This window comes from Silene latifolia, chromosome 1 (genome assembly GCF_048544455.1).
Source record: "Silene latifolia isolate original U9 population chromosome 1, ASM4854445v1, whole genome shotgun sequence".
In the NCBI taxonomy this organism is placed as follows: Eukaryota; Viridiplantae; Streptophyta; class Magnoliopsida; order Caryophyllales; family Caryophyllaceae; genus Silene; species Silene latifolia.
This window is the reverse complement of record NC_133526.1, coordinates 44,379,056-44,399,140: the sequence shown is the minus strand read 5'-3', so window position 1 is coordinate 44,399,140 and position 20,085 is coordinate 44,379,056.

Below are 20,085 nucleotides of genomic sequence, written 5' to 3'. Positions count from 1 at the left end.
GTAATGATCAAATCCTAGCCGCACTAGCTCATCTCCAAGTAACTCAAGATCAAGTGTATGATCGCCTCGACACAATCGAGGGCCGGATATATGCCGTGGAAACGAGGTTACCTCCTCGAAAAAGTGAAGAGTCTGATGAATTTGTGAATAACTTTGGGGATGAAAATCCTTTTAAGGGAGCACATGAGGTCAATCCTCCCGTAGGTATGACTGCAACTGATAAACGACTCCAATACTTGGAGGAACAATTGATGTATCTCAAAGGGGATAATATCATAGGGAGAATAATCGCAAATATGAGGCCGTGAGTTCCAAATTGCCAACCAATTTCAACATGACGGATATCCCTAAATTCAAGGGGCATGAAAACCCTTTGAACCATATCCGTGCTTTCAAGGATTACATGTCTATCAAAGACATTAAACCCGAGATGTTCTTAAGGATCTTTCCTTCATCTCTTGACACCATCCCAAAACAATGGTTCTATTCTCTAGAGCACAAGAAGATTACTACTTAGGACGATGCCGTAATTGAGTTTGCCAAGCAATATGCGGATAATGCCGAAATCCAAGTCAACATGTGCACTTTAGAGGTTCTTACCCAAAATGACAAAGAAGGTTTCACCGACTTCCTAAGTAGGTGGAGGAAGACTAGTACCCAACTTGTTGAACGTCCGGATGAAGCTACCCTCGTGGAGAAATTCGTGGACAATTTAAAACCCATCTATGAAGTCATTTGAGGTACCAAAACATTAAGACCTTCAACGGTACTAGGAACAAGGATCGAGGATGAAATCCGTAAAGGGCTCTTGTCCAAAACGGTAGGTTGTGGATATCAAGGCTCAACAAGTCGTTCTTACGGCTCTACTAGCAAGACTGATGAAGTTAACCTTCTCGAGCCATCTAAGAAGAGTACCCCACCAAGAAAGTTCACAAATATTGGGGATACATACTCCAATGCTCTAAAGAGATTGATGAAACAAGGTAATCTTCAACCCATTGGCCCTACACCCGAACCAGAAAAGAAATCCAAGTTTTGGGATGAGAATTCGTACTGTGAATACCATAGAGGTAAGGGACATGATACAGAGAAATGCTACAAACTGAAAAATGTACTTCAAGACATGATTGAAGACGGTCGCCTACCCATACCGCCTGGGGGCAAGCCTAATAACACTCAGAATCCTCTTGGAATTCTGATGATTACAAGTGAAGAATCTACCTTAGATTGTTCATACCTCATTTCTCCAGTCGAAGATGAAATTCACACAATAGAGAGTGAGGGGAATTACTCCACCATTTCCCCTACCATCACCGATTTCATCGCATGGGCAAGGAGCGTGAATAGGCAAGTCTCGGAATTGGAAAGCGTAGTGGCAACCCTACGAGATCCCAACGCAAAACCTAAGGAACGTGTACCACTAACCTTCTCTCAAAATGCTACAATGCAAGAAGTAGTAGCTGTGGTTGATGAACTAATCGACCAAATTATCCAATTAGAGGCCAAGATCATAAAGATGAAATAACTTGCTACTATCAATGGAGTATGGGCCGATGATGATTAAGATGAGTATCTCATTGAACACTACTTAGTCAAAGTCAGTGAGGAAATAGTCCAAAATAGTAAGGATCAAGATGTGGACCACCTTACTCGTTCGGGATGTCCATACCAAAACACTTCTCAAAATAGTTCCATAATGAATGGTACAACCAACGTTGTCACACCAAATGATAACGAAGATACCTCTACTAACCATTTGCTAAAGAAACTACAGAAGACAAAGGTTGATCTTTCAGTCTGGCAACTAGTTGCAAGCTCGTTCCCACATCGTCAAGCTTTACTGCAAGCCTTGGCCAAACTATATGTGGCACATAATTCCACACCCGATGACGTAGTCAACTTGGTCTTCCAAGAATCACCAAAGCTAAGTAACCCTGTTACTTTCTCGGATGAAGACTTGCCACCCTTTGGTGCTAATCACAATTTGGCTCTTTACATCACTGTTATTTGCTTGAAGACGAATGTGCCAATGACTTTGGTAGATGATGGCTCGGCAGTCAACGTTATACCCTTGAAAATGGCATACAAACTGGGCATGAAAGAGTCGGATTGGACCCCTACCAACCAAGGTGTTCACGCATATGATGGTACACGACGAAAAGTGGTAGGACTTGTTAACCTGACCATAGCCACTGGGCCGATTGAACGAAAGGTTAACTTCCAAATAGTAGACATTGAGGCATCCTTTAACATACTTCTAGGAAGACCTTGGATTCACGCTTCCAAAGCGGTAACATCCACCCTCCACCAGAAAATCAAGATCCCACTAGATGGTAAAGTGGTGACAATCACTTCATCGCCTATCAAGGCAGTAATAGAAAAGAGGTCAAGTAATCAAGTACTTGCGGATCCAGTATATGAACTTGAGGGCTTCTATAGCATAAACGTCATAGAAAGCGAGTTGGCACCTTTATATTTCAATCCCTACTCTAATTTGGTGGTCAACTGAAAGATCATAGATCCTAATTAGACTCTCTAATTAATTATCAAATTATCTCATAATTTGAGTTTATGTGATCTATGTAACATGCGTGCAATATAAAAGTATATTAATATAAAAGAAGAGGAAAACGATTTTCCTTACATTGAGAAATGTTAGTATTTGGGCACAACCAAGATCACCCATCTTGGTTGTTCTTGAGCTTAAAATAAATGGCAAGATTCTCCATCTTCAAGTGTCCAAAATAGAACACCTCCTTTCTTAAGCACCCAAGAACTTACCCAACAACCTTACTAATATTAACTAGATATTAAGTAAGATTACCCTTGATAATATGTAAATATTACTAACAATCTTAGTAATAATTTTTGTTTACTAACAACTTAGTAAATAATGGGTTTTATTATTTTTAGAGAGATGAGAGATGTACACATGCAAAATATTCAAAGTGTAGTAGTACAAATGAACAACAATTTTGGAGTGTATATAGAGGAAAAGTGACGGATGGAAGAGGGTGGAGTGAGGGAGTGACTTTGCTTTATTTTTGTCCAATCATTATGACATGCATAATGATGCTATGACAACTTATGGAAAAATCAAGTAAAGTAAAATGATTATGTCTATAATCATCCACTACACTCCATTTACACGGTCCAATGTCCCATTTACGGGTCTATTTTGCTTCTTATATTTGTCGCACAAATACGTGTAAATTTTATTTAAACATCGTTTCATGTTTAAATACTTCCAATTAATTTCGTCCAAATCACTCCGTAAATATACGTGTACCGCTACACATATTATTTACGTACTAATATTAATCACATTAATCAATTAGTATGAATTTAACAATTAACTGCTTAATTATTAATTCCGGTTTCAAATAAATTATTATTCAATTATCGCATAATTAAATAATAATTTCCGCTCCTCGAGTTCGCAACTCGAAATCTCTCTAAAATAATCGACTAACCTATTAGTCAATAAATTAAGGGACTAAATAAATTGTATCTCATACAATTAATTAGTTATAATTGGGGTTCGTTCCTATAGGTGTGACCGAAAGGGGTCAGTTGATCACCACCGTCTCGCGACAATAACGTCAAACTCTAGTCAGCCAATTGTTATCGATTTACGTTAATCAACTGACGAGGATCAAATAATTAAATATCTGATGATATTCCTTTAATGAGATTTATTATGTAAACGCACTACTGTGGAGGACACTAACTCCAACATCAACCACATGCTCAAATCCCAGGGATACTTCCCGGGAATGCCTTTGAATCCTATCCGAAGAAACACCTTTGCACTCTACAAAGAAGGCAACTCACAAAGGATACCACTTGGATTAGGATACAAACCCACTAAAGAAGAAGTTCTCGAGATGCTCGCCCAAGTTCAAAACCGTAAGAACGTGGGAATCCAAAGGCGACCTTACCTCCCCACCCTAAATGGATACTTCGTTAGGGAAGGAAGACAAGAACTCTTTCATGGATTTCCCGAACCTTGGCACTGCCTCGAAAGGAAGTTAGCCGGAATCGAGATCTTTCACGATTGCTACTTCATTTCTCCAGAAACGGTTCCTACCGTTAAGGCTCGTCAAGCTCCGTGCTTAGACGAACAAACTGTTAGCCTTGTATTTGGGGAAGATCGATTTGTTAGAGCCGCGCAGGATGAGATCATTACCATGATACTTCAAGACGATCACTTCAACCCCACCGCATTGATCACAGAAACCAACTCAAATCAGCAGAAAGGATGGAGAAAGTCGATCAAGTGGACAAACAATCAAGGAAGACTCTTCAAGCTCACCACTGGAGAAGGAGAGATGTTCAAAGGAGAACCAGAAGACGATGAATTCGAGTCAGAGTCAGAGTCGGAGTCAGAGTCAGAGTCTAGAGAAGTCCCTAGAGAGTCTCCTCCTGTCGTCACTCCCACTCCCCTTGTTTCTCCTAGCTTAGCATCAAGTAGCAACAGTAGTTCGGGAAATGTCCCAACGGCTGTCCCTTTACCGCCACTGACTACAGAACAGATGGCTTCTTTGTTTCAACTTTTCTCAAATTTTAATATGAATAAATCAGGTTCTTCTTACTCTTTGTGTTATTCTGAATGCAATTCTGTTTACGATGATAATGAGGATGACCCAGACCCAGACTCTATCGAAATACCTCCCTACATAGCCAAGGAAATACTACAAGAGGGGGAAGGGGGGCCAGAAATAGAAAACACTGAACCCATCAACGTAGGAACTGAACTAGAACCCCAAGAACTTAGGATAGGGACGACCTTGAGTTCTACCAAAAGGGCCAGTTTCATAGACCTCCTACACGAGTTCAAAGACGTTTTTGGTTGGTTCTACAAAGACATGCCAGGGATAGACAGGGACAATAGAGCATAGAATCCCGATTAAACCATGTTTCAAAACCGTAAAACAGAAGCTTCATCGAATGAGGACAGAATGGGCTCTTAAGATCAAAGAAGAAGTCGATAAGCAATTCAAAGCCGGGTTCATCAAAGTCTCCGAGTACTCAGACTGGGTAGCTAACATAGTACCCGTACCCAAAAAGGATGGGAGAATCTGGGTTTGTGTTGATTTCAGAGACTTAAACAAGGCAAGTCCCAAGGATGACTTTCCTCTACCACATATCGACATATTGGTGGATAACACAGCAGATCACGCACTATTGTCCTTCATGGATGGATACGCATGATATAACCAAATCAAGATGGTCGTAGAAGATATGCATAAGACCGCCTTCGTCACTCAATGGGGCACCTATTGCTACACGATTATGCCGTTTGGGTTAATCAATGCCGGAGATACATACCAACGCACCTCAACTACACTCTTATATGATATGATGCATAAAGAAGTTGAGGTATACGTAGATGATATGATTGTCAAGTCCAAGGATAGAGAGGGGCATATTGCGAACCTTCGCATATTCTTCTCCAGATTACGAAAGTACAACATGAGACTCAATCCTCAGAAATGCGCATTCGGGGTAACATCTGGTAAACTACTGGGATACGTTGTTAACCAACGAGGAATAGAAATATACCCTTCTAAGATCAAGGCTCTAATCGAAATGCCGCAACCTCAAACAGAGAAATAAGTTAGAGGATTCCTAGGTAAGGTGCAATACATAAGTCGATTCATATCGAAACTCACCATGATCTGTGAACCTATCTTCAAAAATCTAAAGAAAACAGATCACACCATGTGGGATGATGACTGTCAGAAGACATTCGACTGAATCAAGGAGATACTAGCCAAGCCACCAGTGCTCATGCCACCTCAATGAGATCAACCTCTTGGTTTATATCTCACAGTAACTGAAACAACCATGGGCGCCATGCTAGCCCAAACCGTAGGAAAAGAAGAAAGGGCTATCTACTACTTTAGTAAGAAGTTCTTGGAGTACGAGTGCAAATACACACCACTCGAGAAGACATGCCTCGCTCTTGTGTGGGCAACGAAGAAGCTATGCCATTACATGCTTAGCTACTCTGTCAAAGTATACTTCAAAATGGATCCTGTCAAATACCTCTTCGAGAAGCCCGTTCTCAATGGACGCCTAGCGAGATGGACTTTGATGCTCTCAGAGTTCGATCTCAAATATGTACCTCTGAAAGTCATAAAAGGGCGCGCCGTTGCCGAATTCTTCGCTGAAAATCCCATCAATGATGCACAAACAATAGACACCTGGTCGTTTCCAGATGAAGACATACTCCAAGCCGATGTAGACTCCTGGGACCTTTATTTTGATGGGGCATCGAACTTGAGAGGATTTGGAATAGGAGTGTTGCTCATTTCTCCTGAAGGCGAGCATACACCAATCTCTGTCAAACTCGACTCGAGGTGACAAATAACGCGACAGAATACGAAGCTTGCCTCATTGGATTACAAGCAGCAGTAGGTTTAGGCATCAAGAATCTTCTACATGGGGATTCATCTTTGATCATCAATCAAATTACGGGATCTTGGAAAATTCAAAGCGAAAGCCTAGCACCATATCAAGCAAGAATAGACCAAGTAGCCCAAGTCTTCGATCAAGTAACATACCTACACCTACCTCGAGAGGAGAATCAATTTGCAGATGCTCTTGCAAAACTTGCGTCTTTGATTAATATGCCAGATAACATGGTAGAAATGCCTTTATGCATCGAACGACGGTCAGAACCAGCTTATGTGCACCAAATCACAGACGAAGAAGAAATCACAGAGGAACCTTGGTTCCAAGCAATCCTGAATTTCAAACTCAACGGCACCTATCCACCGGATATGGACACGAGGGGACAACTTGCTATACGCTTGCTTGCTTCCCAATACGTCCTCATGCAAGGAGAATTATACAAATGAACACCTCTTGGTGTAATCCTGCGTTGCCTTGATCATTCACAGGCACGGAAAGTTATGGAAGAAGTCCATGATGGAGAATGTGTCCCTCACATGAGTGGACCCATGATGGCAAAGAAAATAACACGTTTGGGGTATTATTGGACCACAATGGAATCCGATTGCATCAAATATGTAAGACATTGCCACAACTGTCAAATCTTCGGGAATGTGTCCCTCCTTCATTACTCTATACAATGACGTCTCCTTGGCCATTTTCTGCTTGGGGAATTGACATCATCGGAAAGATCACCCCAACCGGAACAGAAGGTCACTATTTTATTCTAGTGGGGATCGATTATTTCACAAAATGAGTAGAAGCGGCTTCCTACACTAGTCTCACGGCCAAAAATGTGGCAAAATTCATACAAACCAATATCATCTGTCGATACGGTTGCCCACATGAGATCATTAGTGACAATGGCTCACATTTCCAAGCTGAAACTGAGCAATTGCTAGCCAAGTACAAAATCAAGCATCACCATTCCTCGCCATATAGACCACAAACTAATGGCGCGGTAGAGGCGGCAAACAAGAACGTTGTCATAATCCTCAAGAAAATGATTGACAACTATAGAGATTGGCCAAGCAAGATACCTTTTGCTTTATGGGGATACCGTACATCTGTTAGGATGCCCACTGGGGCCACCCCTTTCTATTTGACCTACGGCATGGAAACCGTACAACCAGTCGAGCTAGAAATACCATCCTTGCGTATTTTACTCGAAAGTCAAATCCCAGAACCCGATTGGAAGAGGGATAGATATGAAGAACTCATCCTCCTGGATGAACAAAGATTGCGTGCATTACATAATGTGCAAACGTATCAGGCACGTATCAAACGAGCCTTCAACAAAAGGGTTAAACCAAGGATAATCAAAGAAGGAGACTTGGTCCTCAAATCAATTAGAGCTATTTTACCTGTCGATCCACAAGGAAAATTCAAACCCAACTGGGCCGGGCCATTTCTAGTCAAGTTCATACTTCCAGGAGGTGCGGTTAGAACAACAGACTTAGATGGGAATGAGTTTGCCAACCCAACAAACCTTGACCAATTGAAACGTTACTATGCCTAGAATAGGAACAAAAAACGCGCCTCGCGTAACCTCACGTGTCGCTCTTGTGGCACGAAATAAACGGCCCCTGGCCAAGCTAGAATAAAGCTAATGTCACCTTGCTCTTGCATTTTGACAATTTGTCATCCTCATATCATCAAATAAACTAAATTGCACTTTAGGAGTAAGTAAAAAGCTCATGCTTATTTTCTAGTTCACTACAAGCTCTTGCTTAGAACAATTATTCTTTTACATTTACTTGAACTACGCGCAAGGGTTTGATTTCATTTTTTAAATGAATACGTAGGCAATGCTTCACAGGATACAACCCATTATTTTAAATGTAAATAGAAGGACATTTTGCATATGCATTTGGAATTTGACAAGAATAATGATATAAAATCACAATGATTTCATAACCAATCAACCTCTTTTATTCCATTTCTTTTTAATAATAATAATACGCTACATAATATAAGTAAAGCTAAAAAAATATAAAAATAGGCTTGGATTCTAAAAACCCCACCTTTTTATTACAAATAATAATAATAGTAATAAATAATAATAAAGACTCAGGCTATTCTTCCATTTTACCTTTGCCTTTGTCATTTTTATCATATTTCTTATCTCGACCTCGAGCCGGACGCTCTTGCGCCACTTCAGACCTAATCACCAACGGTCTCTCTCGTGGTCAGTCTTGCCATTCTTATCAACCACCTTTTCAATGATAGGAGAAGTATTCGGTTTCTTCGAAGGATGAACGACTCGAAACCCGGCTTCTTCCTCTCCCTCAATCAGATGCTTCTCTTTCTCCTTTTCTACATCACGAACCTTGTAGTCAACAGGCTCGCGCTTCCTCAATCTCTCGCGCTCCTCTGGAGTAGTAGCTTTCCTCCACCGCATATTGGAATCAGACACCCATAGAGCACTAACAGAAGAATTCAGAAACCACACGTTTCTTTGAGCCCATTTGATGGCCCATTCTCTTCGGCTCTCAGTGGTAAGTGCCATAGCGGTCTGCGGGACAGTATCAAGCTTCGGAATCGTCTGCTTCAATCCAACCTGCCCCATCAACCTCTCCGGGAAGATGCATATCATGAATTCCAAGCCAGGAATACGCACTGATCGGGTAGGATCCAAGGACGATACTCTAGTGACAGATTTGAGATGCCACCATGGTACGATCCATCTAATCAGGGGACCATCATCACTCTTCAGTTTGTTCTCCTAATAGTTGCAGACTCGAGTGAAATCCTAGTCCTCATCACAATTGAGCGAGCATGATAAGCAGGAACATTAACTGGGGGCTCGATCAATCGAAGACGCTCCATAAGCCAAACCTACCAACAAAGCAGGTATTAGAATCAAAAAAAAGAAAAAAACGAAAGAAAAAAAAGGTCTTGTTCTTTTACCTGCAAAATGATGGGACTTCCCAAATAAGGAAGGTCATGGTTGGCTTTCCTGTTATCTAACCCCAACAGGATCTCTCTTAAACACGGGCAAGCTGGGCTCCTGCGCAACTCCATTTGCTCAATCAGGCTCAGATAACGAGGATCACCCCTCAAGTCCTCATCAACATTCCCCTGAAGGACATACACATGCAGTAGGCAAAACCCGAATGCCCTTCGCCTTGCAACATAAGAAATGGTGGGATCTGCCCTGTTTATGAATCGATCAATGAAGTCCAACATTCGCACTCCTTTTGAGGTCACAAGACGGTCAACCTCAGCTCTTGTCAACCTAAGCAAATCTCTGAATTTGTTCTTATATCCTTGGGAGGTAGAGGGAATAACAGGCAAATGTTCCGGGTCCCAACCACCAATCGTAGCAATTTCTTCAGGAAATGGGCAAATATTGCCTCAAGGAAAGGCAAATACGTGATAATTCGGGTCCCAATAATCAAGACAAGCATCCAGGAACGGTATGACTACCTAGATCAGCTTCAAACTCAAGATCGATCCAAAATTATAGGCACCCATATCGTGTTTCTCCACATTAGAGAACTCATTTGTCCACTCTTTCAGACGGATTTCAAGAGTATTCATGATGTATGATTATTTTGAGAGCTTTTATGTAATAAGACGAAAGAAAGACGGAATAATTATGTGAATAAAACCTCCATCGACGTCTATATTTATACTAAAAGCTGTTTCCTAAAATCTGTCAGGACGGACACACTGGGGAACAGGCGCAGCACCTGCTGCGCCTCTTCAAAGGGACGCAGCTCTTGTTGCGCCTCTTCCTCAGCCTTCTTTCTGTGATTTTCCGCGTTGGATCTTTCCTAATTCCTCAAAGAATAATTTCCTATTCATACGGGTTATTATTTTGGTAAATTCGTCAAATTACCATGTTTCGGGTTTCCTAAATCCCACGGGCACGCATTTCGAGACGATATCGATATTTTCGTCATTCCAGCACACTTATACATTTCATTTTAATTTTCTTTTTTGGGGAATCATTTCACCAATTTAATTTATTCATTTTCAAACTTATACATTTCTTTTTAATTTTCTTTTTTAGGGAATCATTTCACCAATTTAATTTATTCATTTTCAAACTTATATATTTTTTATTTTTTATTTTTTTTAGGGGGTAACCCTCCCTACCGTCCGGTCATTTTCAGTAAATTTTTTGCATCCGGTCATTTTCAGTAAATTTTTTGCATTTTTACATTTTTCAAGTCATTGTCTTGCGCTAATTTAGGCCATGTGTACAAATGTATATCCCATGTGAATTTATGTGTAAATTTCGCCAGCATGACGACGTAAACCGTCATCTAACAAACCTGTTCAAAGCTAACCTGCAGATACAAACAAAGCAACCCAGCAGCAAAGGCACTCAGGCCGTCATATATACAACCAAAAAAGGGAATATGTACACCAAACTGGGGGCTCGAGCCCGAAACAAAGTCCAAAATGAAGGTCCTAAAAAATGTACAAGATATATAAAGTACAGCCAACAAAAAACAACAAACAGACTACTGTTGGTCGCCGCCTAGCTCAGTAACTCTCGCCTCGAGAGCAGCAATCTCGGCGTCACGGACCTCTAGCTCCCTCAGCAGGTGAGCTGTCTCCTCCCGGGACTGGGCTAGTTCTCGCTCTAGGTCGCTCTCTCCCTGCAAACGAAAATTGACTCATGTCAATCATTTCAAGCAATAAAGCAATAAAGAAAATTCAAGAATGAAATAAACGGAAGGTTCATACCTAACGTCCTCGATCGCCAACAAGTGCCTCGATGGTAGTAGCCCGCAGCCGGTTGGCTACCCTCCACAAAGCCACAAACCGGGATGGCACAACCTGCATTTCAAAGAAGAGATTCTTAACGATTGGACAAATTCAAGCAAATGTGTTCTTACACAAAATTATACAAGTTAGGGGACTCACCCTCCGAATCAGATGCTGCCACTCGCCCAAGCCAGCATCTGTCACCGCCACGCCAAAGTCACGCAACTCGGAGATCGTTGTCATCCCCTTCGCGTTGGTGTGCTCGAGGCTCTCGGGGTACTCTGGGGGCTCGATGCCCGCCACCTTGACTTCCTGCAAAGTCAAATGGTTTCCATTTTCCGATGATCATTCATCGTGTTTTCAAAATAATCAAAAGAAGAGTAAAACACTTATCACGACCGGCCAGTACGCCAACCTCCCGTAGAGGAAAGTCGAGTAGTCCCCGCCAGGAAGAAGGAGGGCGTCGCCACCAAAGTCAGCCTTCATCTCAGCATCGGAAGGCTCCCTGAACATCGTCTGAGGAGGATTGATGGGAACCATCAAGACATCCCGGGAGCACTGACGAGCCAAACGCTCGCCCAAGTACCACACAGGACCCATAGACGTCCGCAAAAGCAACCGACTCGAGCTCCTGGGTCGAAGGACCTCAGCCACAAAAGGAAGAGCGCCAGCGTAGTCCACCCAAGGTCTAGGCACCCACTATGAAAAGCAAACAAGAAGTCATTCTTATGATCGGTTCCAAAAGAAAGTAATAAAAAGTGAACAAAGAAAAGTGGCTCGAAGGTACTCACGCCATCCAGCTGCAGAGCGTTCACGTCCCGTCGACAGATGTCATGAAAGGAACGCTGGCTCTTCGTGCGGCATATCACCCAATCCCTCACGACGGGATAGGCCCTCTCCACCAGCTCTGTCCTCTTGGGCGCGAGACTCGGAAAGTAGGAGTACACCCACGCCTGTAAATCAAGATAGTCAATAATGATCTTTCGTGATTCAATAAGAAAAGAAATGATCTTTCATGAAATAGAATGGAGATTCATACCTCCAGCAGCAGTCCAGGACCAACGGTAGCAGGAGAAGTCCTCTTCTCCATCAGCTCCGGACGAACCATGGCCCTCATTTAGCAAATGAGGACCGCAAAACCAGCAGTGACCCAGTCCCAACGGCCTAGGTCACCCAGGTCATAAAGAAAGGAAAGAAGCTTCGTCGACAGCCTCTCTCCCTTGTCTCCGAGGTAGATCGAAGACAGGAACCACCAGAGCCACAAACGGACCTCGCTGTCTTCCCGGCAAAGTAATCCCGAACATAGGTACTAGGCACCAGCCCGAGTACCGGAGCAGCCTTTGGCAATAGGTTCCAGCTGATCAATCTCCTAGCCTCGGCTGAGTCTACCCTCATGGCTGTCTCCGGCCACACTACCACCTCAGTCCCGTACGGCAAGCCAGAAATCATACCGTAGTCCTCCAACGTGACCCCGACCTCACCAAAAGGCATGTGAAAGGTGGAGGTCGTGTCCCAGAACCGGTCCAGGAAAGCTCAAACTAGGCTAAGGTTAGCCCGAAGCTTCCTCTTCGTGATGTCCCTCCAGGCCTATACCAAGGCACCAAACGCTCCTCGCTCGATGATGGCCCGCTCCTCTACTGATAGTCTCTCATAGGCCCCCATCATCGTCGTGTAACCCGAGAATGATCTGACGTTCCCGGCCTCCTATTTTGATTCGAAGCAAGAGCTATCTTTAGCTCGAATGAAAGAGAAAAGGAATAGCAAATAAAAATGAAAGAAGATAAATGAAAGAGTGATGAGTTCAAGTTACCAAGCTCTTCACCGTCCGGTAGGACAGGTGACCCTCTGCAGTCCAAAAGAGGTGCCTGATGTCCCTGGTCTCAGCCCACGCTGGTGCTCCCCTCAGCTGGCGACCACCTCGTCCAACGTTGGCCCGTCTCGGGGCCTCCTCCTCCTCAACAACCTCCTCCTCAAGGACCTCGTCCTCAGCAGCTATCACCGCAGCAATAAAAGCCTCCTCTAACGCCTCCTCAAACATATGACAAGGGTCAATAGCGGTATCCACGTCCATGGGAGCTCTCCTAGACGTAGAAGCCTTGTCACCTGCAAAATTCAAGTGAATTTAGGCCGCGTCAAGTGACGACAAGCCTTAGTTAGGGGATTTTCGAGTTTTCAAAGCTCCGAAATCGCTCTTTTCTCGCCATCTTTGGCGATTTTCTCACAAAACCGTCCGCTTATGTGGTAATTTGGGTCAAGTCAAGCCTAAGTTGAAGCCTAGTCATGGGTTCGAGTCGGAATTTCGACAGCATTTCGTTATAACGGCGATTATGCCCTAGAAAAGTGTCCTGAAAAAGCTGTCACAAATCAAAATTCCGAAATGGTAGGAAGTTTACCCACCATACAGGGGTTCCAAATATCAAGTTTCATCACAAATAGGCAATCCCAAGGCTATTTTCGAAGCAATATACGGTTCAGTTGTGAGACCGTCACAATTTCACTCAAATGCTCAAAACTCAACGAAAATTAGAAATAAATACATGGTTATGATCCTTATACTACCAATTATCCATTTGCCAAGTCAATTTAGCAAGGCAAAATCATTTGGGGGAAAAGCCCCAAATTTTCGACTTTTTAGGGTTAAAAAACCCTAATTCGTCGATCCAATTTGATCAAATACGGAAGATTAATGCAAATGCAAGCTTTTGATCGAATTTTGGCAAGAAATGGTTGGAATTTGAGAGAATACTTGAGATTTTATGTTTCAAAATAATGAAATGAATCCCGTGTTTCATCGAGTTTTTACTCAGGAAAGCCACACTCAGGAAAAGACGCAGCAGGTGCTGCGCCTCTTCCAAGAGACGCGGCTCTTGCTGCACCTCTTCCTCAGTTTCCCTCCAAGAGAATTTTTGAAGATTCGTTATAAGTTCGTTATTTGTGGTCCCATATTTGGTGCGCCTCTTCCTTGATACCACATATCGTATATTTGGCCCATTTGATATTTATTTTTCGCCCGGACCCGCATTTCCAAGCCAACTGCAAACTGTCGCCATATTTTTACCAAGACTTTGCTTGCCACAATGAGCGGATATTTTCTGACAGGTGTTTCGACACACCTTTATTCTATTCCCCCAGCGAGAGTACATGGACAGCCAATCGTCCCTCTCGAGACATGAAGATCAGTTCCCGATTCTGTTCCCCCAGCGAGAGTACACGGACAGCCAATTGTCCCTCTCGAGACATGGAGATCAGTTCCCGATTATGTTCCCCAACAAGAGTATACGGACAGACAATTGTCCCTCTCAACACATGGAGATCAACATCGATCCCGAGCTCTTCCGAAGTTTGTTTGAAGCCGACCCAAGCAGATTTCTCCCAGCAGTTCCTAACTACGACCTGCTGCCCTTCCAATATCGCGTTTTGTTTCCCCTTGTAGCCCAACAGACTACGAAGTTTCAAGGAATTCAGGTATGGTCTCTTCCTATGGCTGGCGAGCCTCCTCACGTAGTCTAATGGACTTTAAACGACCCTCCCCGATAGTCGATAGACTCTAAAATGTTCCCGACGACAGGTCCTTGGTTCAGACCCCTTGAGCCACCTCGCGTCGTCAGGTTGTAATCTTTGATTGACCTGATGGCTATACTTTGACTTTCGCCTTGTCCAAGCCTCAATCAAAGTGGGGGCTCTGTAGATACCTCATTTATGCACCTCCCGCAAACCACCCGATGATGATTGGGCCGCGTGTTTGGTACACGGAATGATTTGTGACAGTTCGTAAGTTTATCATCAAGTGATTGCTCAAACACTTGTGTCTACCTCATAGCCGTCATCTACGCGCCGATATGGTCGTTTTGACTGTGATTAGAGTACATTTGGAATCCGGGTCAAAAACCATCTTCATTTTCTAATAACCGTTTAAAATGCCGAGTCAGAATGTTCTGGAATGTTCCGGATATTTCTATTCCATATTTTTTCCAATCTTTTAATCTTTGTAAAATATATCCCGAAATAATCATACAAAATATTAAGGAAACAAGATTAATCCGCTATTTCAAAATAGAAACACGGAAATCTTTCTTCCGCAGGAGGAAACCACTGAGGAAAAGACGCAGTAGGTGCTGGGCCTCTTCCAAGAGACGCAGTGCCTGCTGCGCCTCTTCCTCAGTCCTTTTCTGCGTATTTTTTTGTATCTTTTCGAGATTCACTTCCAAAGTTTCTCCGAAAACCCTAATTCCGTCGTGTGATTAGTATAAATAGAGACCTTCGGTCTCACATATTTCTCATGCGAGTGTCCGCCCTTCTCTTCTCCCTTTGCATTCTAGACCACGTTCTTACTTTTTGGCGTCTACGTGCTTGAACATTCGACCACATAAGCTCGGATCTTTCTGAGTACCAGCCTCGTTTTGCATGACCGACCATTTTGACCAACTCCACAATTAATCAACTTAATCAATCTTATTCGTTTTCCTCCTAGAGGGCACTTTCGTCGTACATTCGAGTCGAGCATCACTAAACGTTAACTTAGTTCATCTCGTTTCGTCAAACATGTAAGTCTGTGGGTGTAATCCTTCTTTTGTTTATTGTTATTTATTTTTGTAATCATCAATTGTAAGATTTATGTCGAAAATACTCTTAAAACCGATTTGTTTTTTTTTTTTGGTCTAAACCATCCGGTAATCCGAACCACATTGGGCCGACTAATCCGGATTTCGGGGCATGTCCAAGGATTACGGTATTTAAACCCCTCCCAATCGCAGTTGTGGGGGATCGATCCGCAGACCTCCCTACCAAGCGCAGCCCCATGCTACCACTGCGCCAACCAACGTTTAGTTCTCTTAAAAAAAACCTTGCTTTTAAACCCTTTTTACGAATTATCAGAAGATAACCGTCGGGAAAGGACGCAGCAGCTGTTGCGCCTCTTCGTGAAGCTGCCGCAGTTCCTGCTTTCTTTCTTCTTCCTTCGTCTTTTGTTAATCCGTTTGTTTTGCTTTTGCTTTCAATTGTTCGTTGTTTCTCTAACATAATAATCTAAACATAATAATCTTAACATGTAAATAATTCTTTATTAATAAATTAATCTTTCGATTCATCGGCTTAAATCCCTTATAATTCATATTTGCGGGTTTTCGTCATTCAAATCAAATTCGGGTTTTAGAGGTTCGATTCATCAATATTGAATCTCTGGAATTCACCTTTGGTATATTTCACCAGTTATTTACCGTTGCCATCATTAATTCGTCATTAATGACTTGTTTAACATAATTAATTTGATTAACTTGTATTTAATTACCTCATTAATCTTGTATATAATTCGTTCTAATTAGTTTTGTTCATGTTTTATCGTTTTTTTATGACCTTAATCACATGTAAATAATCTGTTAATCACTTTCATCCGAGTCAAATAACATAATCAAGCATTAAAATCACTAACGAACATTAACAATTTGCAATTCGGCTTCACAGCCAGAACTGAGCCAAGGAACGGACGCAGCAACGGTTGTGCCTCTTCCAAAGGACGTAGCTCTGTTACGCCTGTTCCTGGTTGAGTTATGTCTCTGAACTTCCTTTGTTGCCTTGACCTAGTTTATTAATTACGTATTTAATTAATTATTAATCGTATTATCACCCTTAATCTGTTCGTTTGCTTATTTATTTGTTCTTTTCTAAAATCATCCGTTTTAAATGTATTTTCAACATAAATCAATAAATTCGATGTAATTATTGTAATTTTCTTTGTTGTATTATTATTGTATTTCTTTTATCGTATTACTTGTATGCCTCTCACATGTAATCAACCTAAATTTCTACATTGACCCAATTGTATGTAAATTACGTGATAACCGACATAGTCTAATTCTCACATGTTAGGATTAAAACGTTGGATGTTGCAATGCATGCATATAAATCGACAACATATCGAGTATAGACAACTTCCCTAATCATTAGTAGAGGCCGCTATCGAGGTGGGCGAGATTAGGTGTTCGATCAAAAGAGCTTCCTAATACGTACCCTCACCCCTTACTCCAGATCTCTGTGAACATCCGTGTTCATTGGCATTCACGAGAGTCATTCTAGACATAGAATTCTAAGGGTAACGAGTTCTTGTTTTCATGTCACTACTTTGTGTCTTGACATGACACGAGTTATTCGAACGGTTTCCAATTTTCCACAATAAATTAGTGGCGACTCCACAAATGAAAACAAGAAAAGCTTGCTTCGCTTTTCGCCCCCGTGGGCCCGCGTCCATAAGGTGAATTCTGGATGTGAAGCCGAAATTGCATATCGTTAATATTTATTGGTAATTTAATGACCGATTAATAATATTTGACTCGGATAGAAGTGGTTTAACATATTACTTACATGTGAATTGGTCATAAAAACGATAAAACATGAGATAAAAATAATTAGAACAAATTAATTACAAGATTAATTACAATTTAAACAAACTAATTAGGTCATAAATGCTAAACTACTGATGGTGATGGCAAACAGACAAAAATATACCAAAGATGAATTTCAGAGACTTGATATTGATGAATCAAATCTCTAAAACCCGGATTTGATTTAATGACGAAAACCCGCAAATATTAATTATAAGGGTTTTTAAGTCGGGAATTTAAAAGGTGATAAATTACTAATAAATTATATGCTAAGATTATCATGCCAATGAAATAAGAACAAGCAAAGACGAAACAAAAATACACAAACGAATTAAACAGAGGACGAAGGAAGAAGAAGGAAAGAAGGAACTGCGGCAGCCTCAGGAAGAGGCGCAGCAGATGCTGTTTCCCTTCGAAGAGGCGCAGCAGTTGCTGCGTTCCTTCTCGACATCTGTCTCCCATTAATCCGTAAAAAGGGTTTGAATAAAGGTTTTATAAATCGGTTTTGAATATATTTTCGACGTAAACCTTACAATAATGATTACAAAAATAAAATACAAAAGTGAAAGATAGGATTTACACCCTCAGACTTACATGTTTGACGAAACGAGATTAACTAAGTTAACGTTTAGTGATGCTCGACTCGAATGTACGACGAAAGTGCCCTCTAAGAGGAAATTAAACAAAGTTGATTAAGCTGATTGAGGTGGAGTTGGTCAAATTGGTCGGTCATGCAAATCGAGGCTAGTACTCAGAAGGATCTGAGCTTACGTGGTCGAAAGTTCAAGCACGTAGATGCCAAAAAGCAAGAGCGTGGTCTTTGAATGCAAAGGGAGAAGAGAAGGGCGGACACTCGCGTGAGAAATATGAGGAACGAAGGTCCCTATTTATACTAATCACACAAAGGAATTAGGGTTTCGGTGAAACTTTGGAAGTAAATCTCGAAAAGATCTTAAAATACATAGAAAGGAGCTGGGGAAGAGGCACATCAGCCACTATGTCTCTTGGAAGAGGCGCAGCAGGTGCTGCGTCTTTTCCCCAAGGGTTTCCTCCCGCGGAAGAAAGATTTTCCGCATTTCTATTATGGAATTTCGGTTGATCTTAATTTCCTTATTATATAAAATATAATTTCGGGATATGATTTACCAAAAGGTTAAAAGATTGAAAATATGGAATAGAAATATCCGGAACATTCCAGAATATTCCGACTCGGCATTTTAAACGGTTATTAGAAAATGAAGACGGTTTTTTACCCGGACTCCAAATGTACTCTAATTACTGTCAAAACGACCGTAACGGCGCGTAGATGACGACCAAGGGGTAGACACAAGTATTTGAGCTATCACTTGACGATAAACTTACGAATTATCATAATTCGTTCCGTGTACCAAACTTGCGGCCCAATCATCATCGGGTGGCTTGAAGGAGGTGCAGAAATGAGGTATCTACAGTCATGCAACGTGACTGGTACTCAAAATGATTTGAGCTTACATGGTCAATTGATCAAGCACGTAGGCGTCGAAAGCTTAGAGCAAAGTATAGAATGCAAAGGGAGAAGAGAAGGGCGGACACTCGCGTGAAAAATATGGAGACCGAAGGTCTCTATTTATACCAAAAAAATGTGAAGAGTTTTGGAATTACAGAAACTTTGGAAAGAAATCACAGAAATATTCCGTAAACAGCAAAAACAGGCTGGAGAAGAGGCGCAGCAGCTGCTGCGGTCCTTCCAAGAGGCGTAGCACCTGCTGCGTCATTTCTCAAGAGGTTTCCTCCTGCGGAAAAAAGATTTCCGCGTTTCTATTATGGAATTGCGGTGGATCTTTAATTCCTTATTCCATAAAATATGATATATGGGATATATTTTACCAAAAGATATAAAATTTAATTTAGGAATAAATATCTAGAACATTCCGACTCGGCATTTTAAACGGTTTCTTAGAAAATAAAGCGGTTTTTGACTCGGACTCCAAATGAACTCTAATTACTGTTAAAACGACCGTATCGGTGCGTAGATGACGACCAAGAGGTAGACATAAGTGTTTGAGCTATCACCTGACGATAAACTTTCGGACTATCATAAATCGTTCTGCGTACCAAACATGCAGCCCAATCATCACTGGGTGGCTGGCGGAAGGTGTAAAAATGAGGTATCTACGATAATCAATCCCCTAAAACAATGGGGTATTTATACTACGTATAAGTATTAGGGTAACTAAGGACTTAAATGACGATTAAGTCCCTAAGATGAAGATTAACGCCTTGCAAGTTTCATGAGAAGCCCCATGACATGCCCATGTTAGACGCTTATGTTGCTTTGAAGATCCGCTCGACCTGGGCTTTGAGACGCTCAGATTATGCACTGAGTCGCCCGACTTGATGTCGGGACGCTCGGATTTAGCTGCGAGTCACCCAGATTTTGCACAGCATGGCTTCTCTTCTTCTTGACTGCCTCTAAGATCCGTGGGGATCACTAAGGAGCCTTGGGGGTCTTCGTCAATGCCATTTTACTTGATTTATTTACATAGGT